This window comes from Cavia porcellus, unplaced genomic scaffold (genome assembly GCF_034190915.1).
Source record: "Cavia porcellus strain 051 isolate PalLab524CR breed Dunkin Hartley unplaced genomic scaffold, mCavPor4.1 scaffold_7, whole genome shotgun sequence".
Lineage (NCBI taxonomy): Eukaryota > Metazoa > Chordata > Mammalia > Rodentia > Caviidae > Cavia > Cavia porcellus.
This window is the reverse complement of record NW_026947490.1, coordinates 37,069,943-37,096,109: the sequence shown is the minus strand read 5'-3', so window position 1 is coordinate 37,096,109 and position 26,167 is coordinate 37,069,943.

Here is a 26,167-nt window from a genome sequence, read left to right as displayed (position 1 = left end):
CACTCTGGGCCACGGAGTTACTTATTCTGCAGATGGGAGACCTCACACTCATCAGAGGGACTCAGAAAACAAACAAACAATCCCAGTGAGAACCCACACGTTTCTGGAGGTGGTGGTCCAATACAGGAAGGAACATTTGCAAAGCCAGCAACCGACAGGCAGGCCTGGCTGAGCAGCTCTGGGGGTCTCTGGAGCGATGCGGTTTCTGGGGTTTGTTATCGCTGGAGCTGAGATGACTCTGCAAGGCTCTTTTTGAAGTTTTCTCTTTGAGGTTTGGCTTCACAAAATAAATCCCAGGGACTGCAGCCCAGCAAGACCACCACGGCAGGCCCACCAGTGAGTCACTGGTGGACACTTTGAGGGCAGTCAGTGAAGTCTTCAAAGTGTTGATGGCAGCACCCAGTGGTGGCAGGGTGGAGCTGGTCCTGTGCCCCCCATTCTCTTCTGGCTCTCCAGCCCCTCTCACCCCACAGCGCAGAAAGGAATTCCCCCTCTCCCGCTTGGTCCCCTAAAAGATCTCTCTCCCTGTTTCCTGCTGCTGCCTTTTATTTTAGTCTTGAATGTATTTAAGCTTCTCATCTAAGAGAAATATATAAACACTCAACAAATGAGCCCCTTCCCCCACCACAAAAGACCCCACCAAAAAAGTGGCGAGTGAAAGGGACACTTCTCAGGAGACGCAAACAGCCAGCAAATACAGGAGAGGACGCTTGAGTTCTGGCCATGAGAGAAAGGCACATTAAAGCACCTCAAAGATCACACCTCGCTCCTGAGGACGCCACCATTAGGACACCAGACCGTGACGCAGGCTACAGCGGGAGGAGTCCTTCTGTGCCCGCTGGCCTGGGCAGGTGACAGCGGGCAGCTCCCATGGGACTCTTCAGTGGCCTCAGAGGCACCTGCGCTCTCCCACCCTCTCCGGGACCCAACAGGATTCAACATTCTCTTGTTAGGTGCATCTCCCAGGCAGAGGATTGAAAATTTTGTCTTCTTTCAGATTGTGATAATACACACAGAACATAAAACTCACGACTTTACCCGTGTGTTAGCGTGCATTGGGAGCTCCCACCGTGAGCAGGGGCCAGCATCACAGTTTAACCCTGGGGTTTGTAGAGTGCGTGTTTGTCAGGTGCCAAATTCCTAGTGTGGATAAGGGTTCGGGGGGTCAGGGGTCAGGGTTAGGGTTAGAGAATGGGAATCAGCGGGGTGGGGCTGAAGCAGGAAGCGCAGAGGACATGGAGCGGGCAGCAGACGCTGCCCCTGCCGGGCAGAGCCCTGCACAGCTTGACATTCCCCCAGCTGGGCTGGTTTGGAGCCCTCTCCTCTGCCAGCTGTCAGAGCCCTGGCTACTGTGTCTGTGCTCCCTGGTCTTGGTCCTGATTCCACTGCAAGGTGCGAAGGTCGGGCGCATTCTCAACACAGTGGGCAGTGCACTGCGTGGCAGCCGCCTGTGCGCCATTTAGAGCCCACGGATGATACTGGAGGGGCCTGGAAAATTCCAGCCTCCAGCGTCCAGGCAATCCCATGGTGCTACCAGCAGCCGGGCAGTATCCATGGCAGTGGATGATCAGCTGCCTGGGAGCTGCAGGTGCCAGGCCAGGAGGAAGCAGAGCCTGGTGGGCAGTGGACAGGAGTCAATGTCACTGTCCCCTCCTGGATTCCTCCATAGCCCTGTCCCACGTGAGGTCAGGCCTCCACTCGGAGAAGGCCGAGCACACAGGGAACAGCATCCTGCAGGCCAGTGGGGTGGGGGGACATTGGTCAGCCGCACCTCAGGGAACTCTGCAGGATCCAGTGGTGTGGGCCACACTCGTCTCTGTCACTTGGACAACGGTCCACGCGGCAGGCACAGGGCACAGGTAAGAGAGCTGAAGGTAAGGAAACCAGGACACAGGGGCAGACTGAGGCAGCAGCAGTGCCCAGGACTCAGCTTCTAGACGCTGTCTCTCTCCCTGGATGGAGCATCTGACCCGGGACAGAAGCCTCGAGGGATGAGGGCCTCACTGGCCCAGCGTCTGGGTGGCACTGGGATGGGACAGGTGAAGACACTGCACCTCCAGCCCTGGAGAGGAGCAGGGACACAGGGGGCACCTCGGGCCGGGGCTGAGGGACCAGGCACAGGAGGCCAAGCCCCAGGTCTCTTCTGGGCCCGGGCACTGGGAATCTTTCTCCGGCCCCTGCAGTGCTTTCAGGTCTCAACAAAGTTATCTGCTGCTCTTTCCCAGAACAGCAAGGAAAGGGGTGAGAATGGGAGGAACTGGCAGCTCATGGATGGGTGAGTGCAATACTTGTGAACATGGGTAGCGCCGGGGCTGGGGCGTCTGTGCTCTGTGGCGCAGGATGGGTCCTGACCTCCCATGACCATCATCATGGCCCTTGACAATGTCATATTCTTCATGGAGCCTCAGGGATCAAAGTCCTGCATGGGGTCAGTGGCCTGACCACTCTGTGATGCATGCTCAGCAGAGTCTGGGCATCTTCAAGTTCGTCAGAGCCGTGGTCTCTGGAGCCCCAATGTGTCGCTGAGCCAGAGCAGTGAGATCCTGTGGAAACTCCTCAGGGCTTGGCGAGGGACCTGGAATCTTGGCCTGAGTGTGACAGCAATGCAGGGCACAGCTCAGAGCTGCATGCAGCCTCCTCAGAGTAGCGCTCAGGGGTCTGAGGCACCCAGTAGGGACACCCAGAGCCCACAAGGGAGAGGGCGCCCACCCCTTGCCAGCCTGCGACAGCAGCCACTTCCTGGCTGAGGTCAAGAGTAAGCACCAGGGCCACAGATGTGACAGACCACGGCCCAGGCAGTTTGGCTCTACCTGCCATGAATTCGATGGAAATCCCGACCTAGCCTGAGGGTGGACACGAATGCATAGCCACACACAGCTCACCTGGAGTGTCCCGCAGGTAACTCAGAAACTGCTGAAAATGCTGAGGGGACTTGGAGCATGGGCTTCCTCTCATATCTGCTATTTGAAGGAAAAGCCACGGGTGTGGCTTTAGACACTGTGGACCTGGCTTCTCGGGAGGGATCATCAGTGACCCAGCTGGTCCACCTTCAGCTCCCAGCTCCTGTGGGTAGCAGCTGTGGGGTGCTTGTCCTGTCCTGAGCCAACTTCAGTGACATACAGACAAAGCTGGTCCTTTCCCCTCTCGCACCCTGGTCCAGCCTCAGTGACCTCTCCTGTGTCTCCTGTGGCTGTGTCAGGATTAACCACACACCAGGAGGCTCAGGGCAACCTCAGCGTGTTGTCCCACAGCCCTACAGCCCGAGTCTGCCTGCAGGTGTGGGATCATGGTGGTCAGAGGAAGCTGCTGCTTGTGTCTCAGCTACTGTTGCTTCTCCTCGAGGTCCAGATGCAGAGCCGAGGGTCTTGGTGAGGGAGCTGGAGCTGCTGTTCTGGGCGAGCACAGAAACAGTGCCCTGGGCCCTGCCCGGTATCTGAGAAGCCATGCCTAAAGGCACAGACATTGCTGCAGGATAGGGACCCATGGGGGACCACACAAGTCTCCAATGAAGAAGGAGAAGATCGAGCACTTCTTGCAGAGCAACAGAGGAGAGGCAGCGAGGACACCTGAGAGGAAACGGGTGCAGGGCAGTGCTTGCGTGGAATTCACTACAACAATCATCGTCACCTTTCAGTTTCTGAAGCTCAGGTGGGAGGTTCTGGCCCACGGCTCCGGAAGTTTGGTCACTGCACCGTGGCGGGCGCTCTGGTCGTTGTGGTTGGATGGGATGGAGAAGGACCTTTGGGCCCTGCTGCTGTGGGAAGGCATTGCTCCGTCCCATTTGAGAAGCTTCCAGCCTGGGGCCCTGAACTGCAGTTCTGCACCCCCAGGGTTGAGGCAGACCCAGAACACCCCGCTGCAGCTCCAGGGCCTCCTAGAAGTTTTGTTAATGGCCTGGACAGATGCAGGCCACACCCTGGCCTTGGCGCCCAAATTCTGTAGCTTGGGAGAACGAGGCATTCAGCCTCTGTCACTGAACTTCAGACTCAGTGAAGTTAAAAAAGAAAGGGCAGGGCATGTAACAGGGGTAAGTAGAAATTATGAACATACATATATACATTGAGCAACATAATCAAACATGTGACTGATGATTATATGTAACAATATAAAATAAGCATCAGTATAATATAACCATGGATAAATAAAATATAGTATATAATGATCTCGTGGCAGGACTCTGCCACTTGCTGGAGAACCATGGACCACCGCTCCAGGCTTCGAAGTGGGGCGCCATTGGGATTCAAGGCAGAGAAGGCTGGCGGGCAACGGGTCCAGCACCCCTGGAGGTCACATGGCTGCCCCTCCAGGGGCCCTGCCTGCTTCACAGAGGCAGCACTGGTCTTTCTGCTCTGTGCCTTTCCTGACACAGCTAAGCCCCGTCCTCAGCAGCTCACACAGCTCTGTTTATTACCCCCCCACTCATGCTTTGATCTCAGTGCTGTGCACCCCAGAAGCAGCAGGGCCCCCACAGGGGCTGCTGGGCCTGGCAGTGAAGGTGGCACAGGCTCCTGCCTGGAACGCAGCTCGGCACACACTCTGCATGCCTCCCGCTGCTCCTGGGGAGACTCAGGCTCCAGAGCTGCAGGCCCTGAGTCATAGTTCATGGCCTAGTGACCTGCAGGCTTCTGCCTTCTGTTCCCCTGGCTCCTGGCAACTCCTCTGGGATGGCCAGGCCAGACTCAGGGACGCCGGGAGCTCTGCTCCTTAATCCCCCAGCTGTGACTGCAGGCCCTCGGAGGGCCAAAGGAGGCTCTTATCTGGGCCCCTGGTCTGGTCCTCACTGCAGGGGAGGGTGCAGAGCCCTGTGCCTGTGCCTGAGAGCAGGGTTTCCACACCCGGAGGGAAAGGAGGGGAGACCAGTCACACTGCTTCCACCCTAATCGAGCTGCTAAAAACAGTGAGGAAGAGTGTATTAGGGGCCACAGCAGTGGGGGTAGGGGCAGGAGTCACCACTGACTGCAGGCAGGCAGGTGGGGATGGGTAGTGGAAGAGCAGGGTGTCCAGGAATGAGCGGGGAATGGCCGAGAGGGAATAGCACAGGAGAGGGGGAGTGTCAAAATGACCTAGCAGGGTTTTGCTAAAGCAGAATCTGATGCCAGGCTCTGAGCAGGTCGGTGGCATGGGCCGAGCGGAGGAGTCCTGTGGGTCTCGGCAATGGGCAGGCTGAGGACTCCCCAGGGAGGGGACTGGGGTCAGATGTAGAAGCTCCTCACTCCAGGGGCTTGTCTTGGGCTGTGGCTGACAGGACAGGTCTACACCGGCTTCCCCTCCCCGCATCCTGTATGGCCCGCACCTCAGGCGACACAGTGGCCCAGGCAGATGGACAAGCTCAGGCCTGGTTCTAGGGGCCTGTTCTCATCTATCTGCCTGGGCCCTGAGAGTTGCAGCCTGTCCCAAAGCACCACACCCTGGGGCAGTGGAAGCTGAGTCCTTGTCCTGCCCTGCATGGTAACAGAGGCCCAGAGGCCCCATCCAGAGGGGTCTTGGTGAACCCTGAGACAACCAGATAGGGTGGACCTACCCAGGCGCAGGGGCCAGGGGCTTGTGGAGATGCGTCCTTCTCCTGAAGGGACGGGGTGGCGACCAGGCATGCTGACACTCGGGGTTGAGACAATCAAATAACATGTGGAGCTCAGCCATGGCCTGGCTGGGCTGTGACCCCGACAGTTGTCAAAGGACAACCAAGGAAAGAAGCCAGGGACAGTTTATCAAGTGGGAGACAAGGCCTGCAGATGGTTCACCAAATAAAGCGCTACTGTTCCAAATATTGAAGGAAAAGTCAAATAACCTCATTCAGAAATGGGCAAGAGGTCAAATAAGGGTCTCTGCAGAGCACACGGATGACCGAAGAACACCTGGAAGGGGTTCAGCAGGACCTTTCCCAGGTCCCAGAGAAATACAGACTGTGAACCGGAGTGAGAGAATCTCACCCGCAGAGGAAAAGGGAAGGTCAGCAGGGCTCCTGTAAGAGGTCAGGGGTGCAAAATGGTGCCACTGCTATGGAAATCAGTGAGGCCATTCCCCAAAAGACTGAGCAGAGCTTTTCTGTATGACCCAGCACCCCACCTCAGGGTACACCAAAGAAAGTATGGCGTGAAAGAGGCATTGTGTAGCTGCCTTTATCATTCACGATCACCAAAAGATAAAAGCAAGCCACACGTCCGTGGATAAATACATGATAAGCAAAGCATCTGCACATCACCATGGAACACGCATTGGCCTCACGTGCCACGGTGCAGGTAGCCTTGCAGGACGCTATGCTCCGTGAAATACGCCGCCTCAAAGGCAAACGCTGTGTGATCCCACTTCCTTGATGCCCCCAGAGTGGCCAAAGTCACACAGAGAGAAAGCAGAATGACAGAGAACAGAGGGACATTGGAGCGGGTGGTGTCACAGTGTGGTGGGGACAGAGCCTCAGATTTGAAAGACGAGAACATTCCGAGTCTTGATTTCCAACAACATGAATGCAATTAACACTGCTGAACTGTATGCCGTGGAGTAGATTTTACGTTATGCGTCTCTTCCAATAATAAAACAATGGAGATAAGAAAACTGAGGAGCTGGCTGGCTTCTCAGCAATTTCTGCACAAGAAGGGGGAAGGCCAGATCCAAACCCTGGCTTGTTTCTATGCTACGGTTTCATCTAAAATGTCTCCCCTAACCTCATGTGTCCTGAGGTGCGACAAAAGTTTGCAACAGTGACGGAACCTGAATGACTAACCCTCATCCACAGATGAGGCCTTCCGTGAGTTTGCAGCTGGACCTGAACTTTAGAGGTGGCTCGTGGGAGCTGAGGCTGGGGAGACCCGAGGTGCACACCGTCCCTGCCCTGCCCTCTGCCCTCATCACTCTCCCGCCTGGCTCTTTCTGTCTCTCTGCTCCAGGAGTAAGCAGCTTTCCTCTGCTGCAATGTCTCCGTCTTGGTGCCAGCTGGCCACGGACTCAATCCTCTGGAACCATGAACCGAGTAAGCTTTTCCTCCCCTGGGCTGTTTGTCAGGTATTTGGCCCAGCAGTGGAAAGGCAGCTGCCAGGACAGCAGTTGTCCTCCTCACAGAACAAGGGGTTGATTTCAGGGAGGAGGCCCCACATGTGTGACAGACGTCGTTGGAGGCTGCCAGGGACAATTTCAGCGGGGCTTCCCAGGAAAGGCATCTAAAGGAAGTGACACCAAAGCTGAAGCCAGAATGAGAAATCAGACAGAGACCTGGGGAAGCAGCGTGAAGACCCTGGAGAGAGGCACTAGGGAACAAAAACAGCACGCAGAGTCCTGAGGACAGCACATGGCTGGGTCACAGCTGCGGCTGCTGTTTGTGTCCTCATCACCTGCCACATGTCTGGCCACTGCTTCTTGACACTGAGAGTCTGACAGGAGGCGACACTACAGCAGGGAGCACGCGGTGCTCGAGGCTGAGAGGCTCCAGGCCTGGCCTCAGTGTGCAGAATCACCCTGAGCAGGTCCTCGCTGATCACAGACTCCTGCAGGGTGTCGGGGGTCAGAGAAAATGCGCAGCAGGGAGAGGGCATCCTGAGGAGCCCAGGCACAGCCAGGAGGGGGCAGTGACGGAAGGGGAGTCCAAGGCACGCAAGGGACTGCAGCCCCTGGGCTCCGCAGCGCTGCCCCTGCAGCCATCTCCACCTGGTCAGAACCCCGTCCCCAGCACCCCGCTTTCTACCTCGTACTGCCGTTACTCGGGTTCCTCATATGTGCTTGGTGCACACAGTGTTTGTCTTTTTGTGACTTACTGTTTTCCATTTAGCGCACCGGCCCTGGGTTCAAACACGTGGTAGCAGAGGTGAGAACTCCTGTTCTTGTGCTGGATCACTTTCCGCTGTCCAGACAACAGTGTTTATGCATTCGCCCATGCACAGTGGGACGTAGGGCAGCTTCCGCCCCCCGGCTGTGGTATCCGAGGCTGCTGTGGACATGGGGGTCTCGGTTCTTTGGGGCGCACATCTGGTGGGGCATGGCCAGATCCTGGTCTGGTCTGTTTTGCAGTTGCTGTGGCCCCAGAAGAGTGCTTGGCAATACAGGACCATGCCTAGGAAAGGGTCCGCAGGACCCAGCAAGAGCTCTCACTGCAGGCAGGATCCTCGGCGACATCTGCTCTGTCACAGGACAGGATGCGCGCTCAGGATTCAGGTGGAAACAGGCACTGCGGTGAGGAGCAGCACTTTTCATCTGTGGAGGGAACATCTAGAAGAATACACTGAGAGGAGAAGTGAGGTGACCCCACCCCTACACTGGCAGGAAGGAGGGTGGGGCAGACAAGGAGTGCCAGGCAACCCGGGATGGGAGGACTTGTGACACGAAGGTGGCTCACAGGAACACGGGGCCTGCGCCCCACAAGCAGGTATAAGGAGGATGTCTGTGGTCTCAGTGGAGGGAAGATGCACATTCCCAGGAGACTGCGGGGTGCTAGGGAGACAGGAAGCATCTGTTGCCCTGGCCAAACACTTGGCGCCTGTCCCTGGATGGAGTGCAGTGAGCCTACCGCTCTGCCAGGGCTGAGTGGTGCTCCAGCCAGAACGGGCCTGTGTTCCCACATGGGGTCACAGTAAAGCAAGGTGACCAAGGCGGGCCCTAATCCATAGGACTTGTGTCCTTAGAAGGAAGCAGTGACAAGGACAGAGAGGGAGAGAGAGGTGGAGGACGCAGGAGGAAGACACCATCTACCATCTGCAGGCCAAGGGGCACCGCCAGGACATGTCCATACCACCAGCACCAAGGTCCTGGACATCTACCCTCAGCTCCCGGGCTTCAGGTCGCCAGTCTGAGTGCTTTGTTGCAGTGACCCTGGCAAATGAACACAATTCAGTATCTACGACAGAAGGACAACACTGGCTTTCAGGTGACCCTGGAGTTGCTCCCTGTGACGTGGGAGAGCGGCACCTGGCAGGCCATTTGTCCCTGCAGGAAGTCTGCCTTTTACAGCGCTCTTAGGGCAGTGCAACACGGGGGCCACGGGCTTTCGGGGACATCAAGGGGCTGCTGTCATCGTGACCCTGGGAGAGACCCTGGCTGCCTGGCTGGTTCTCAGAGGCACGGTTACCAGAGCGACTCCTGGGGATTTTCTCGTTTAGGACTTTTCTGACGGCTCTGGCTCCGCTAGGTGGTCAGCTCTGGGAAATGATGTGGACTAACTGCCCATCTACACACTTTTCTGTGTGGAGAGCAGGCCTGGCCAACAGTTGGCGCCTGTCTGAGGTGGAATTATTACTGGTCCTGAGTCAGCCGGCACTGTTGAGCGCTGCCATCCAGGTTCTTGAAGAGCCTGGGTCAAAGGATGAGCACATTTCCAGCTTCTGTGTTCAAGCCAGGCCTTGATCTCCCACAACCGTGACAGCCAGGTCCACTGTCTGTCTAAGCCAAGGGCCCTGTTTGTAGCTCGTTCTGCAGCAGAGGAGGGAAAGTGAGGGAGTCGGGCACGCAGGGGTTGCGTCCTTTGGTCCTGTGGCCTGTGACAGTGAGTACCTTTCAGGTGACTCTGGAGTCTTCCACTGAGACCCAAGTCTGTACCCACCTGGGGGAGTCTGGTGGAATCAAGAGGTGCCTCACACCACCAGAGACCAGGTGGAAGTGGACAGCATGAGGGAGCGTTGGCTTTTAAGCTGGGTGTGGGTCCATCTCCCCCACTTCCTGACCTCAGGCAGATGCCTCTGGTGGCCCAGAACCATGGCAGGGAGAAACCATGGGAGATGTTGTTATAGGGCAGACAAGTGGAGCACAGGACCATGACACTTCGGTGGCATTGCAGGCCACACCAATGAGTGGAATCCTCTCCCTGTCCTTGTCCTGAGCTCTTACCTCTCCAGGCTCCTAGACAAGTGGGGTGTGTGGCTATTCCCACAAGAAAGCTGCTTAGAACCTGGAGAGATGGACTGGAACAGAACTGGATTGGATCTTGGCCAGAGAGTGTGTATCTCTCAAACTCTAGGGCGATGCATTTTAGGGGGATACAATCCAGGAAGAAAAATAATGTGCCCTCTGGTGTCCTCGGTCCCCTGCATGGTGACCACGGGAGAAAGAGTCTGATTCTGCCTGTGAACTGAATTCCAAAGCATACCCCAAGTCTACCTGGAGTGGGACACGAAGGTTTTCACTGTGATTTGTGGCCTTATTGTGTCTGTTGTAGCGACAGGCTGCAGATCTAGGTATTCTTGGGGGAAGGACAGTGAGAAAAAGATAAAATAAAGAAAATAATAAAGCTGAGGTCAGGTGGAGCCCTCTCTCCTGATGGAAGGGAAAGAACTGCTCAACCACTGCAGCACCTGAATTTACATACCCAAGAGGATGCTGTCAATTTCAGCCCCACTTCCTAGCAGCTTGTCTGCCTGGCTGGCCTGTGCCCCTTGCCTTCTTGGAGCTGGAACAGCTTCTTTAGGTGCCTTGTTTGTGGCGCTCTGTGTTTTCAGGGCTGGCCTTGCTTTAGCCCCACTCATGGGATCACTCTCCAGCTCCACAGCTCCCTGCAGCCTCTGTCAAGGTACACACACACTAACACGTGTGTTCACAGCGGCAGGCATGAGTCGCCTGTGCAGTGCTAAGGCTGTCACCATCCAGCATCAGGCCATCGGCCTCTCTGTGCCTTCTACCAGATCCGGTGACCCTGCTGCGCATAAGCCTTGGTGAGCACCTGGGACCCCAACGAGCGGATCTCAGGAGTCATGTAGAGACCCCAACAGAGTCTGAGTTCAGACAGGCCCTGGGGGAGGAGTATAAGGGCACCAGTGAGGAGGGATAGATGTGGTGGCTGAACCCACGTGGAGACCGAGCAGCCTCCACCATCCTGGGAACACGGAGGTGAGTTGGGTGGAAGCTGCTCCAGGAGGCAGCACCAGAGGGGCTGGTGACAGGCGGGGCTTGCTAGGGGTAGAGGCTGCAGTGAGGCCAGTACCCCGTCTCTGCCTGGGCAGAGTGTGGTTAAGGTTATGTGGCTGTGGGGATCTGTGAGACCGGGCTCTCCGGGATCTAAAGGAGCTGAACCCGAGTGTGTGCCCCTCTGCGCGGAAAGAGGTTTACCAAAGCGGGGTTGGCTACACAGTCTGCAACACCAAAATAGTTTAAAAGGCAGGGCCAAAATGTGCACAAAAATCCTAAGATATGAGGTAACTTTCTGTCTCCCACAGTGTCTCTAGTGATCTGCTCTGACGTTTTTATTTTGCTAATCCTGCAGGTTATCAGAGCCCTGGGATCAGAGGGAGTGCAGAGCCCACCCACAAAGCCTCCTCAAGGAGGGCAAGTGAGGGGTGAGTCTCCTCCCCATCCTGCCTGTTACCCTAACACCGGCTAACAGGTGACCCAGACCAACCCAGACCTGGAGGCTCTCGGCAGGGGTGGAGCACTGTCCAGATTCCAGGTAGAGGAAAGAAAGAACCCTGCCTCTTCCTCCACACCCCTCCTCTTCTGTCTGAGTAATTACACCCCTCTCACTGTCTTTCATTTATAAAGGCAAAATTTATGCCAACAAATCTAGAGAAGATAATAATCACTGTTCCATTGCTGTGCTAGTTTCCTGTTGGAACAGCTGAGACCACACTGACCTACGGTTTCCACATGACTGATGCAAGTTGTAAATAGCGCGTGCAATGTAACGGTTGGGGATAATGCACAGTAGAAGGTGAGCACCCCAATCAAGGTCTCCCCCAGTGCAACCTCACGTGTGTGTGCACACACTGAGAATGTTTGAGACCCACTCTCTTTGCAGATTCCAAGGATATAATACACCATGACACCCTCATTTAAAAAAGTTTTTATCTTAAAGATACCCTCATTTTTGACAGGCCAAGTTTTGGGGTTTTTTGAGACAGTGGTTTACTATATAGTTCAGACTGGTCTTGAACTTACTATGTAGCAAAGGCTGGGCTCCAACTTGTGATCCTCGTGCCTCAGCCTCCTGAGTGCTGGGACTATAGGTGAGTGCTACCACATCCAGCATGGCTGCCTTTTTTTGGTTTGGTTTTTGTTCCTTTATGACACATGGTCTTGCTCTGTAATTCAGGCTGGTTGCAAACTCACTAGGTAGCCCAAGCTAGCTTCAAACTCAAGGCAGGAAGGTGGCAAATCCGGCTTCCGGCCCATGACGGAGCGTAGTGACATATGTTTGATTCCAAGGCTCCTGAACCAGTCTCCAGGGGCCTGAACAGATTGGTGCGACCAGGCCTGGGTGTGATGCTGGCAAATTTCCCACAGAAAAGACAGTTTCTGTGGTAAGAATCACAGGGAAGGAGCGCTGGACACACGAGCCTCAGAGTGTCAGTAGCCATTGTCTTTGTGGTTATTTGTTGAGGGTCTTTAATGCTCTTGCTTTATTCCCTAGTGCATGGAAAGATGGTGATTCCAGTTCCACCAGTCGCATTCTCACTGCTAGCTCCCTTCCCTCTCCCCAGATCCTGATAGACAGCTTGTAAATGACAGCTCCTCAGAACACACTGAAGGGAAAACCAAGACGTGTCCTCCCCGCTGTATTAAGAGGAGTAAGAGGACAAATACGACTTCTGTTTTGATAGCAGTGATATCTCCAGGATCTAGTACTACCTGAAACACAGAGTACCACCCTTCAATCACTGTTGGTTTAATAACAGGCTAAACAAATAGCTGGGAAGGGTGCATAAAGTTATGTCACCATCACCGCTAGGTGCTTCAGAACCAAAAATCTGTAACTTCACAGCGTTGACAGAGGATCACATAACCAACTGCCAGTTCTTCCACAGAGGCCCCGTCCAGCAAGAGATCTCAACAGGCAAAACTATCGCTATTCTCCTATTATTTTGTCATGAAATTTTGTTTTATCTTTTTTCCATAAAAAAAAATTCTTGCATAAACCATGAATAAAGGAATGGTGGGCTTTTGAGCTTCAGGCGGCCCCCCCACTGCCAGCTTTAGCTAGCCTGACGTCAATTGTTCTTGTTTCTTCCCCTTTCGAAGCTTAGTTCTCTTTAGCTAGAGTGAGGTTCAGTCTGTTACCATGGAAACTTCAGCTGGATTAGCCAAGAGAGAGGCCAACCAATGGGCAAAACTGCAGTTTTCCAGCTCTGACTGTACACCATCGAATCTAAATCCCTGATCAGCACAGTTCTCAATAAATATTTTGGGCATGAGTCAATAAATATAAGATGAGAATTAATAGTCATGCTACTGTGTAGGAGGTTTTGATTAAGGTGACACAAATGCAATCCTTACCACAGCTCTGTAAGTCAGTTTCTCATGCATGCTGTTCTGACCTTTCTAATTGTTTGGTGGAACTTACTTATAAATGCCAGGTACTATTATTTCCCCTGTCTCCAGTTCTTTTGCTAAGAGGAACCAAAGGGTCTTTTCTCCTCACCTTAATGCTTGCCTTCCCCTGAAAGTGCCAGACAAAATGTAGGACAGCTAGTGTAGTCCAAGGGGCCATGCTTATGTGGAACAAAAATGTTCATCTGAAATCCAGTTTAATTGGGCTGGCCTACAGTTTCAGGTCTGGCAGCACGGCTCATACGAGGCTTGTGAGAGGAGCTGGTTTAGTCTGTCAGAGTGTTCACTTGTGGTGTATGCAAGAATTGTTTTTTTTATGGAAAAAGATGAAACAAAATTTCACTTAACTCAGTCCACAGTATTTCCTTTTGAAAGACTTCACTCATTCGTACAATCATTTCTCCCTTGAGAAAATATTCATGCAGCCGGTTCCGGTTGCAAATGAAGCAGATACTGAACTGACAGTACAGTTCTACACAGAATCATGTATCTTTCTTCAAAATCTATTTAAAACATGATTACATTGAATTCCCCACTGAATCCCGGAGAGCCCGGTCTCACAGATCCCCACAGCCACGTAACCTTAACCACACTCTGCCCAGGCAGAGACGGGGTACTGGCCTCACTGCAGCCTCTTTCTTTCTTTCTTTCTTTCTTTCTTTCTTTCTTTCTCTCTTTTTTCTTTCTTTCTTTCTTTCTTTCTTTCTTTCTTTCTTTCTTTCTTTCTTTCTTTTTGTACTGGGGATCAAACTTACAACCTCGCGCTTGCCAGGCAGACACTTATGCCAGTAAGCTAAATCCCTGGCCTGAAATTTGTTTTAAAAGGATTAGCTCACTGCGTTAGATCCAAACACATGTCCCTGTATTCCATCATGTGCCGAAAGCCAGATTTGCCCCTTCCTGCCTGCTCTCCATCTGCTTCCAAGCCCTGAGTGCAGGGCCTTGAGTCTTTGCATTGCTGGCTTCTGGGCAAACTGGGTTCAGGCTTGGCCACCAGGAAGAGGCAAGGTGCACGCGCAAGGCGCCTGTCGCTGTCGGGACAGTTGCGGGCAGCACGTGTGGGTCTTCTTGGGGTCTGATGTTGCTGGGCTAAGCCTTCTGATGCTTTTGGGGCCCTGTTTTTGCCTGCACGTGGCTATACATGGGAGTTAGGTAATCTGCTAGTTACTGCACAGCCCATGTCTTTTGAGCCAAACTCTACCAAAGGCTTCCAGGAGCTTTGCTTTTTTGTGGTTTTTTTGTTGTTTTGTTTTTGTTGGGATTGGACCCAGGATCTTTGCTCTGAGCTACATACCCAGCCATTTTTAGAATGTTTTATTTGGGGACAGGATTTCACTGGGTTGCTAAGTTGCTGGCACTTGGGAATCCTTCTGCCTCAGCCTCCTAGAGTGCTGAGATTCCAGGTGTGTGCCATGCAGCTGGCTCCAGGATTTTAAAAGAGTCCTGAGCCTCCTAGAGACAGCAGCAACACAGCCTTGAACCTTTTTGTATCTGCCAGTTGCCTTTTCTGTACTGTTATCTCCACTGAGCTGGGTTTTTCCAAGTTTTGGTATTGACTACGGAAAAGCCCATGAGTTATTTAGCAGTGGACCTAAGAATAGATTGGTGGGCCATGCAGACTCTTTTCTTTGAAATAGCTTTGTTGAGGTGTAGTTTACGTCAAAAGATACCCAGCGTACTCAGTGACATTTTAGTGAATTTATGGAATTGAACAGGCATTGCTAGAATCAATTTTTCAAAATATATTTTAATAGTGGCTATTAATTTTACAAAGTATTGAGTTTCAATTTGATATTTCATGCATACATAATAGTATATTTTGGCCACATCCCTTTCCCCTGCTACCCTCCCACAGTTAACTTCTAGAATATTACCTTTGCACTGTCCCCCCAAATTCTTGGTCCAAGTTGATTTATGGCACATAATTATTTGCTTACTAGGAGTTGGTTGGAAATTTATAACTTCCACCAAGATTATTTTGATTGTCTCGATGTTTCATGTTTTTTCAGGAAACCACACATTTCCTTAATATTTGCAGATGCATTAGATTTACATTGCAGGTGTTGAGTATAGTCTCTAGGGGCAGAAACAACTTAAAAGACTTGAGTTTCTACCAAGTGGAGAGGCACTAGACGATTTGTGGAACTTCCTGGGGCCCTGTGAGGTCCACAGAATTGGATTATAGTAATGTCCTATTTTCCTTCTGTGGTTGTCAGGTGGATTAGGTAGGAATCTCATTGAAGCCCTTTTCCCATCCTCCTTGTGGTCTGGAAAGCTTATATTTGTCATCCCATGGAAATGTTATTGGAATCCTGGCGAGTTAATTCTTACCCATCTCCTATGCACCCCATGGTGAGAACAAAGACACTGAGACATATTTACAGTTACCCACAGCCAAAGGGTCCTGAGTTTGGTCCAGATGAGGATTCACAGAGAACAAAGACCTCAATCAGGGCCTACGCCAGAATTTATTAATCTGTGAAGAAGAGAGTGACTGGAGGATGAGTGATGCTGAGGATGTGGGAATTATTGAGTACTGGGAGCTGAGCTAGCTAGGAGGCCAGAAGCTACCACTGCAATATGCAGAGAGACAATCTGCCTAAGACAGCTGAGTAGCATTTAACATGTAAATGGCTGGTGCTTCACTTCTGATGTGCAAAGTTTTGCTGCCCTGGGAAATCATAGCCTATTATCTTGAGGCTTGAATCCAGGAACCCAGTTGATGTCCTGGAGCAATGGCTCTGACATTCGATGGGCTCAGCCACTTTGTGGGAGACACTGACAGTAGGCTGGCTGCAGAGATTACACATCAGCACTTCAGCCAGCCCTATTTACATTGCTTAGCGTCAGCTGAAGGAAAGGAAATGGCTCAGCCAGTTCTGCGCACATCAGTACATGGAGACAGGGCCGAGATTGTTCGGTGCTCAAGGAGAGCCATCCTCATGATCATCTGCAGAATCTTCTCACAGCACCTCACTGCATGGGGAATGTTCCATAGCTGTCAGCCGCTCCTCTCATCTTGCAGAGTTCCTTTCAGTTAGAACAGTTTGGGGATGGTGACCCTCTGTGCCCCAGTGAATTGCAATGAAGGCCTCCAAGGTTCCTCAGGCCGAGGTGCGCTTCAGGGAACACAGATGTGATTTGTTCCTGGAATAGTGGAAGGAAGTCTCTGTTTCTACTCAGTCACCTTGTAAAGCCATGCTTTCGCCACCTTCTGGGAACTGCTTTTGGGAGCACTCCTCCTCCATTCCAGTAAGAGTTTTAAACTGAATACCAAAGAATGAGAGCTGACAAGCCTTTTCTGTGGAAGGCCAAATAGCAAATGTTTTAGGTTTTGTGGGATAGAAGGCATCTGTTGGAATTTCTCAACTCTGTCCTGGTGTTACAGGCAGCTGAGTTAGAAATATTCTAGGCAGACAGGGCTGGGCGATCAAAGGAACCAGTGCAGAAGGCCAGATGCCTCGAAACTGTAGGGGAGACAGACACCTCCACTGTGGGCCAAGCTGCAAGACAGAAGATAAATCAAATGCACCCACATACTTCCTAAGGATAAACATTAGGAATCTTCTAAGTAGGTATTTATCACCCTGAGGAAGCCAGAAGTCACCATCCCAACCGCCTACAGGAAGAGTCACTGCTCTTTTAGCCTGCCTGCTTGCTATGTAACTCCCCATTTGTCCCAGACTTAATCAATTTTACCGGAACGATTAATCTTACTGGTTGACCATAGTTCTGTCCCATCATGCTGACCTTGTGAGTTCCCACGTTTTCCCCACCTTGAACCTCACTTTGTGATTTTGCTCTATGAAAGCCCCTAGAAAAGACAGAGTCCTTAACAACCCACTTGGGACCCCTTCTGTCTCTCCTTCGGACAGAAGCTTTCTCTCTCTCAATAAATAAATTCTGCGCTTAACCTCTGTTGTTCCTAAAATTCATTTGCAGGCTGGGAGTTTCTTCCCCTCTATTACTTGTGGTAGGAAAGCAGTTGCAGACACTGAGTAAAAGGTGAGAGTTTAGGACCAGCCAGAATTACAGAGCAAGACCCTGCCTTAAAACACAGAACCCCAAACAAACACCCCAACAAGACATTGTATACACCAGTGAGTATCGAAGTTTGGAATTCACTTGATTTTCTTTATTTTTTTGAAACAGGGTTTCACTATGTAGTTCAGGTTGACCTTGAACTCACTGTGCAGCCCAGGCTGACCTCAAACTCACAGTGATCTCCTGCCTCAGCCTCCTGAGTGCTGGGGTTACAGGTGTGCACCGCCACATCTGGCTTGATTCTTTTCATGTCATGAAATAAATCTTTTGAGTTTTTCAACCACTTAATCATTTTTGATCCAGCTAATTTGTGTGTGGGCTCTGTACAGACAGACAATGGGCTTCCTTTCACCTGCAGTTTGTAGCCTCATGACCAAGTTGCTCGTATTGTCGTGTGCAACCCAGAAGATGTGGGTTTAAAGCTGGGCCTTGCTCTGTATGACTCAGGTACATCTGAGCAAGTCACATCCCTCTGGGTTCCTGTTCTCCATCTTGTAGACAGACAGACAGGCAGCAGTAAATGTGCCCTCCTCTGCAGTTTTAGGCCACGGGAATACAGGTGAAGGAGCTTCTGCAGCTAGGGTAGGCGGCCTTCTCTTTGGAGAGGGTGGCAGACAGGACAAACGTGAAAGCGAGGAGGCAGCTGGCATGGGTTCGAGTCCTGGCTGCTAACAAGCCACGTGATTCTGAGCCTGTCACCCGGCCTCTCCCTCTGTAAAATCAGGATGGTTAATAATAGTACCACCCTGGATAGTTATCACAAAGATTCCATAAGACAATGCTGAAAAAGTCCTTGCCAGCATTTCTAGCACGTGGTCTATAAATTGTTCATTTACATCATCATATTTCAAAGCGGGTGGATGGGATGGGAATCCACATTCCAAAATGCCTCTTTTTCCTGAACTGGCACAATTGATAAAGCGGAGGGCTTGTTTGTTCCTGGGAGACGTGAAGAATATGGTTGATTAGTGGCAAGGGCCAAGAGCACGCTTTGGAGGAAAGCAGGCCTCAACATTCATCAGATTTTATCATTTGCCTTCCTTGCAGGAATGCTCCATTGCATGAAAGTATTCAGATTTACCAGCCCGGCAGCATGGTCCAGAGCTCGGCACCTGACCCCATTGGTTTGATTCCTGGGTCCACTGTTTGCCCGGCTGCAGCCCGGGAGAGATTCACACTGCTGATGGCCCTGCGCCTACCTTGAGGAGCTAAGGGAAGGTGAACCCCCCTCATGTGGACTTGCCAGAGACTCCTCCTGGGAGTCTTTAACAAGGGACCCTTGCTATGTGCATCACCCTTCAGCAAACTCCGAGTCAGGCCCATTTGAGCCGAAAGCTGTTTGCTGGATTCTTAGACACACTTCCCTCTTATTCTAGGTTTAAAATGCTCCATAGTCTTTTAGTTACTTGCTCCCAGGAGGCTGCCTTCATAGCCCTGCTAGTTATTAGTTTAGGTTTCCTCAAAAGACACAGGGGACAGATTTCATGAAGGTTTTCTATTTACTGGGATTGTTCGGAAAGCAATAAGCAGCATAGGCAGAGACCCAGATTTGCTCCTGTTTTCTCAACTAATTCGATTATGGCTTTGAGTGGGTAGTGTCATCTTTGAGCTACAGATTTCTCATCCATAAGACAAATTATTAGTTTGAGTTTCATGAAGGCTGTTGGGCAGATGCATCTCCAGATATATACAGGTGTGATAAAAAAAACTATTGCATGTGTTTAAATAAAACAATTATCGTAGTAAAAGTTACCTTTCCACGAATCCCCTCAGAATCCTTTCCCTTGCTTTGGGTACACTATTCCCATTGTTCCTACAACTTTCTGAAGCAGCTCTGAAGTCCTCTTTTGTGTGTGTCTTTAGTTGTGCTGTTCTGGCTGCCTCATGTCCTGTGTTGACTCAGAAAATTTACCTTCTGTGGGCCTTCTCACTCCGGGAAGGAGCCAGAAATCACCAGGTGCCGGATTCAGAGAATAAGGAGGATGAGGACCCGGCGGCAGGCTTTCACAAGCTGTCCTCTCTGCTGGGTGGCACTTGGCAGTAGCAGTCACTGTATTTTTGATCAGACTTCCTCAGGAAAGTGGACTTCCAGAAGTGTTTCAGAAAGTGGGAAGGACAATGGGATAAGTGTGTTTGATGTGTATGTATGTGTACGGGGGAATTTCAAGAGGGAATTTATGTATTTTATTGTAATACATTCTTTAAAAAATTAAACATTCCACATAGCTTTCAATTACTCTTTGTATATTTTTAATAAGTCTCTTAGTTTCTAAGCTGTAAGTTTCTAAGGTGCAAATCAGTGGTGTTTAGTACATTCCTGGAATTGCATAGCCCTCACTGGAATCCATAGTAGAACTTACTCCTTTCTCTGAAAAGGAGCCCTCACTGTCCCCTCCGCCTTCTGGAACGCTCGGCAGTTAATAAATCTACTTTGTTTTTTTGTTTTGTTTTGTTTTGTCTTTTTCTTTTTTATCGGTACCAGGGATCGAACTCACGACTGCCTGCTTGCAAGGCAGGTGCTTATGCCACTGAGCTAAATCCCCAGCCCCAATAAATCTACTTTGTGTAAATAGCTCTGCCTGTTCTGGCCAACTGACACGCATGGAATCCCACAGTGTGTGGGGTTCTGAGACCAGTTTCCTTGACTTGGTGCAAAGCTTTCTAAGGTCCTCCTGCTGTAGTGTATATGAATGCTTCACTTTTTATTGCCAGGTAATATTCTGTCACAGTGTTTTATTTGCCTGTCCTTCAGCTCGTAGGAGTCACGCTGCTGTGAACAGTCATACACAAGGCTTTGTGTAGATTGTTTGCTTTTCCCCTACAGGTAGGATACTTAACCTTTTTGAAAAACTGCATGGCTGATTTTCAAGCAGCACTGAGATCTTTTATAAAGCAGTCCTAGACCTGGCACACAGCCAGTGCCCAGGACAAGATATCTGTTCTGGAAACATCTTGGTTGTAAGAAATACATGCTCGGAAACCACTCTTACAACACTGCAATGCATTAGGAAGCCTTCTGTCTTTTTTAGTGTCCTAAGATATTTTAGTATCCTCTGAGTTGTTTGTTCTGGGGGCATTTGAAGGACACAAACTGAAGTTCCAAGCAGCTTCCCTTTCTCTAGGAGATGATGCCTTTCTGTAAGGCTTTTCAGTTAGCACGGAATTGTACGTCACGGTGATTGAGAAGTCTGGCCTTTGGACACTTATGTAGCTTGTGGCTTTAAGTGAGCTTCAGTTTCCTTTTGTTCAAAGAAGGTGTCTTCTTGCACAATGGTCTCTGCTTTTCTTAATCTGGTAACCATTTGCTGTTGTTCTATTATTATTATTAATAGTAGTAGTATTTTTCTTTTTGAGACCGGGTCTCATTATGCAGTTTGGGTTGGCCTTGAACTCACTTTTTAGCCTAGGCTGGTCTTGAACTCACAATGATCCTCCTGCCTCAGCCTCCTGAGTTTTGGGATGTTATTTCAATATTTGAATTTGTAACAGCTTTTATGAAGAATTAGTTGCCTTGAGTATGACTGTTTCATCTGATATTGTCGTGAAACTTGTTGAGAGGGTTAAAAAATAAAGTTTTCCTTTAAGGAAAATTGGTTATATTTGCGTTATTAAGGAACTATATACAGATTTGTATATGAATGTATTTGTCAGTCCAGCACTGAACACAGATGTGCATACAAGTCCTCAGTCCTCGAGGACTGGTTTGATTATTTTGCAGATTAGTGTGTACCTTAATCTTATTCTCTCTGCATGAGTCAGCTCTGTGCAGAGTCCTTCTGGAGCTCCAGCAGAGGCTGCTCTACTTGTTTCCATGACAGCATCTCAAATTTTACATGCATCAGAGTGCACTCGACCATGCTCTTCCCTAGCCCTGTGTTTTAGGTGTTCAGTGTAACACTGTCATCAGCCAGGTGTCCAAGCCAGAAATGTGTGGTTAACTTCCGGTGTCCACTTTCTTTGCCACACATACACAATACAGCAGCAAGATCTCTTTGTTTACAGAGTAAGTCTTGTTCATCAGCTCTACATTGATGAAGGAAAATTAAACAATAACTTGATACAGTTTCTAATTTCAAATAATAGAAGTAAGCCCATTGCAAGTTATTATAAGAAACACTTTTAAATGAAAGATGACTTTTTTTTTAAAAAAATCTTTTTGAGACAATGTTTTTCTATGCAGTTCAGGCTGGCCTTGAACTCACTTTGTAGCCCAGGCTGGCCTCGAACTCACAGTGATACTCCTGCCTCAGCCTCCCAACAGGCTGAGATTACAGCATGTGCCGCTATGCCCAGCCAAAAGACGACTTTTTAAAATAAAAGATTACAGAGAAGCATAGCGTTACTTTCCATTGTTGAGCATCTCTTTAGCATCTGACTTCATCGAAAACCAACGGTTGCATTCTCCTGTGCTCCTTCCTCAAGCAGTCATGGACTCGCGGGTCACTGAGCCTCAGGGAAGCTGTGCCGTTGGGGAGGAAGTCAGAACGGCTGCAGACGACTTCCAAGGAAACCCTTTTGACTGGTGTGATGCTAAGTGTTCGTGAGTTCACACTTGGCACTGACCTTTTACTATAAACCTGCGATGAAAAGAAGACCACTGGATGGACCCAAAACGGAACAGAAAAATGCAAGGTTAGGAGATGAAATTAGAACCTGCTGGAGTTCTGGTCCTGAAACGTGCAGAGGTGGTTAAAAGTTTGACCTGGCAGGGGGCTAGGTCTGGAAGCTCTGCATGCGTCTGGGGGTCCCATGTGGCTCAGGGACTCAGTGGCTTAGTGACATGAGACTCCAGGGTGGCCCAGGACTCCTGCAGGGCCAGAGGGCGGGGCGAGCACAGGCCACGCCCTCGGCCCCACCCACCCAAACTGCGACCACGCCCGGCTCCCATGCACTGCTTTCCTTCAGGTGCCCCATGACACACCCTGGACTGCACAGTGATCCACTCCACAGCCCAAGCCCTGACCCTGGAGTGTGGGTCTCAGCAGCAAGGTATATCACAAAATGTGAAGGGGAGGAGAGTTCAGAGTGGAGAGAAATGTTCCACGGGAAAAAACCGAGAAACTTCACTTGGAAGAAGCAAGTTAAACAAGGAAAGCCCACGTTAAACATGACGTCATGCATCCACGCCTGACAAGACGTCACTCAAGTCAAACAGCTCCATGGTGAGCGTTAAGATTGGCACTGAAGGGGCTGGGGATTTAGCTCAGCGGCATAAGCGCCTGCCTTGCAAGCAGGCAGTCGCGAGTTCGATCCCTGGTACCGAAAAAAACAAACAAACAAAATAGATTGGCGCTGAAAAAACGGAGCCATTGTGATGCAAACCTCTGGGAAACTGTAGTAGATGCAGTTTAAAAGGAAACAGTACAGAGAGCAACATGAAAAATATTTTAAAAATTTAGAGAAATAGAGGTTCGGCTAGAAAAGACCACCGTACTGTAACAGGTAGCGCAGGACAGAAAGAGAACAGCAGAAAAGCTGTATTTAAAGACTTTCTGGCCATGCATTCTCCAGGACGGAAGGAAGGCTTCCCTGGCCACCGTGTCACATCCGTGCTAACAGCTGCCTTGGGAGAAACCAGCACGAGAGAAGTGACATTGCACTGACAGCAGACCTCACCTCAGCAGCAGGATTAGAATACCCTGTACCTTCCAAATGGGGAGGTGAGTGATGCCTTGCATTCCTGAGCTGGCTAAACTGTGGTTCAGAATGTCTTACAAAGCATTTACAGGATCACACATAGATAATTAGACAGGTCACTCCGAACCCTTACTGAAAGGCTTACTTAAGAATGTATTGCTGTGAGAGAAATGAATCTGAAAAGGCTGGGTGTGGAAGCACATGCCTGTAATCCCAACTACTCAGGTAGCTGAGGCAGGAGGATCTCAAGTTTTAGGCCAGGCCACGCAACTTAGCAAGACTCTATCTTAAAATAAACACAGGGCTGGGGATGAAGCTCAGTGACAGAATGTCTCCCTCGAAAGAGCAAGGTCCTTTGTTTAATCCCCACACATGCACGTGCATGTGCACACATGTACACACACACACACACAGCTCATTCAGGCATACACACAAACCTGGAGGCTGGAGTGAGATTCAAGAAACGAGAATGAATGAATACATTAACACATTCTGAAAATATCATAGACTGCATAATTTATCACTGACTATAAAAATGGATTTGGGGGTTTGTTTTAAAATATTTTTATTACGCATTTTTTTGCCACACACAATGATTGCACTTATCACGAGGTGTCGGCACACGAACACCACACTTCCTGTCATCCTGACAGCAGCCCCTCCCTGCTGCCTCCTACTCCTAATCCCTTCCCATTGGAAAAAGCTCTGTCTCCAATGTTTCTTCAGTATTTTTCAATCCCTTTCCCTTTCTTTTCTCCCCTGTTTTTAAAAAGTATAACTAAAATCCTAGACAACATTAAGGAACTTGAGAATGAGACATTCAGTGCATTGCTAACATGTGCCAGGATCTTCACTTCGGTACTCCATAGTTGTGTTTTAAAAGCGTGGTTGTCTGTAAATTAAGAATTTGAAGACAGACAAAAATGCAACTGAAATATAATTGGAACCTTCTAAATAAGTAGGAGAAAAGAATAATAAAGAAAATTTGATTGGCTTAGTAGAAAGCAAGTAGGAAAGAAGAAAAGAAAAAGGAACATTAAATATATCAATAATTACAAATATAAATACATAGATTAACTTTCTGTGCCAACAATAGAGGAAATCCAGATTTGATTGCACATACATATATGGCTTTGAAATCTATAAAGCCAGAAAGTAAAAGATTCAAGGAGCAGTGGGTAAAACCATATTCATTCTGGGAGAGTTATTGTAACTATTTAGAACAGATCGAGCAAGCAAGTAAAAAGAGCAAGAGTACTGAAAAATCCAAGCAAAATTAACAATTTCGACCCTACAGAGCTAAGTAGAAATTAGCATCTAAATTTTGGAGAAAACAGAGAATATTCATTCTGTCTAATTCATTAAACAACTAAAAATTGATCACAGCCTAGGATAAATGGAGCTTTAGCAAAAATCAAGTAAATATATAGATCATGTTCTTTGAGTATAATCGACTAATTTAGAAATCTACATTAAAGGATAATTTTTAAAAAGAATTCAGCATCTTAAAGGCCACTAATGGAAATAAAGTACAGAACTGAATGAAACAGTACAGTGTATAGAATTCAGGAAGTGAGGAAAAGAAGCCCAAAAAGTCAGAAAGAAATTAAATCAAACAGAAGCAGGGACTGACCAACATGACTTTTAAAAAGTGTCTTGAAGTTGTAGCAAAACTGATGATGTAAACAATGTCAGTAACAAAAATGATCATAATTCTCATTCGAGAAAAGATTACAAACCATTGCAGAGAATATAAGCAGTGAGAGACACCTCGGTCGTTTTGGACAGCTGATGTGATTTTGACATAAAAGCCAGGAAAGATAGTATAATAAAAACTATGAACTTAGATGAAAAAATCAATGCAAAAGTTAAGTCCACTGCACACACATTAGAGACGAGGGCTCCTTGCTGCCCTGGAGTGGGGTTTAGTAATGCAAACAAGCTTCAGTATCACAGAGAATTCACCGTGTTATCAGCTAGGATGAACTCTCTGTAGAAAGAGAAACCTAACCATAAAAGCATTTTTAAAACCAGAAGGAATTTCCTTAATGCCCACTAAGGAGGCACTACAAAAAAATCCTATAATGAGCTATTTTTTCTTTTGTCCAGAGATACAAATTAATTAGTAGCAGAAGTAAACATTTTTACTTGATGGTGATGATGACTGTGTCTTCCCTGGTCAAGGGACAGTGTAGCATGGTAATAAAATGGCCAGTGGGAGAGTCTGATGGTCAAAGAAAGTTTTAAAACTAAAAACGTCAGTATTTTTTAAATGTGGGAAAATGGACAGACTACTAGAGCTGTTAGAACCAGCAAGTTCTTGGGCTCAAAAATCATCTTATCAAAATAGCATTAGCGGCTAGTCTAAAAAACTCACAGCCCAAGTTACGTCACGAAAAATATCAGACAAATGCGAGTTGAAGAACGCTCTACCAAACACTTAACTTGTGCCCCTCAGAACTATCCATGCTGTGGAAAACAATGCCACTGTGAGGCTGGAGGAGACCCGGGAGACACAGCGGCTGTGCGGGAGCATCTTCCCGGACTGGGTCCAGAGCAAGAGCAAGACAGGAGTGCACAGGTGGGAGCCATCTGAATAAGGTCTGTAGCTTGATAGTTCGGGGCCAGTGTGAGTTCCGATGCTAACGCGAAGGGAAAGTGAGTGGGGGGAATCTATTATCTTTGCAAATTTTCTGTCAGACCCAAACTTTAAAAAGTCAATCAGAAATTAGGAGTGACACAACTGGGAGAAACCTGAGGTGAAACAGCAGCTGTATTGGGGAAAATTGCATTCCACCTGCAGAATATGAATAGAAAATGACTTAGACTGTGGGAGGAGAAGGTCTTGACACCATAATATCTGGTACTGCAGCTCGAGGCCTGGGAGGAGGGAGGGGATGCAGTCCTTAGAATATTTTAAAATCAGCTCCAAAACCATCAGTAGCTCCCAAACAAATACCCCTGTGGGATCCTGGGCACTTGCCTTGTCTACCAGCTGTGAAGCCCACTCCCTAGATCTCTGACCTTCAGTCTGGCGCCTGGGGAACTTACTCAGCACACAGTGCTTTCATCAGCATTTTATATTTACCAGGCACTGCTGGGTGCAGAGACCCTCAGGTTAGGGATTCTGAAACACACTCCCAGCCCAGCCCGCAGCTTGTTGCTGTGGCAAGCATCCACTGCCCATTCCTTCTTACGTGTAGATTTTAATTTTAGGTGGTGAAGTCTGTGTGTTCTAAGGCGAACTGCT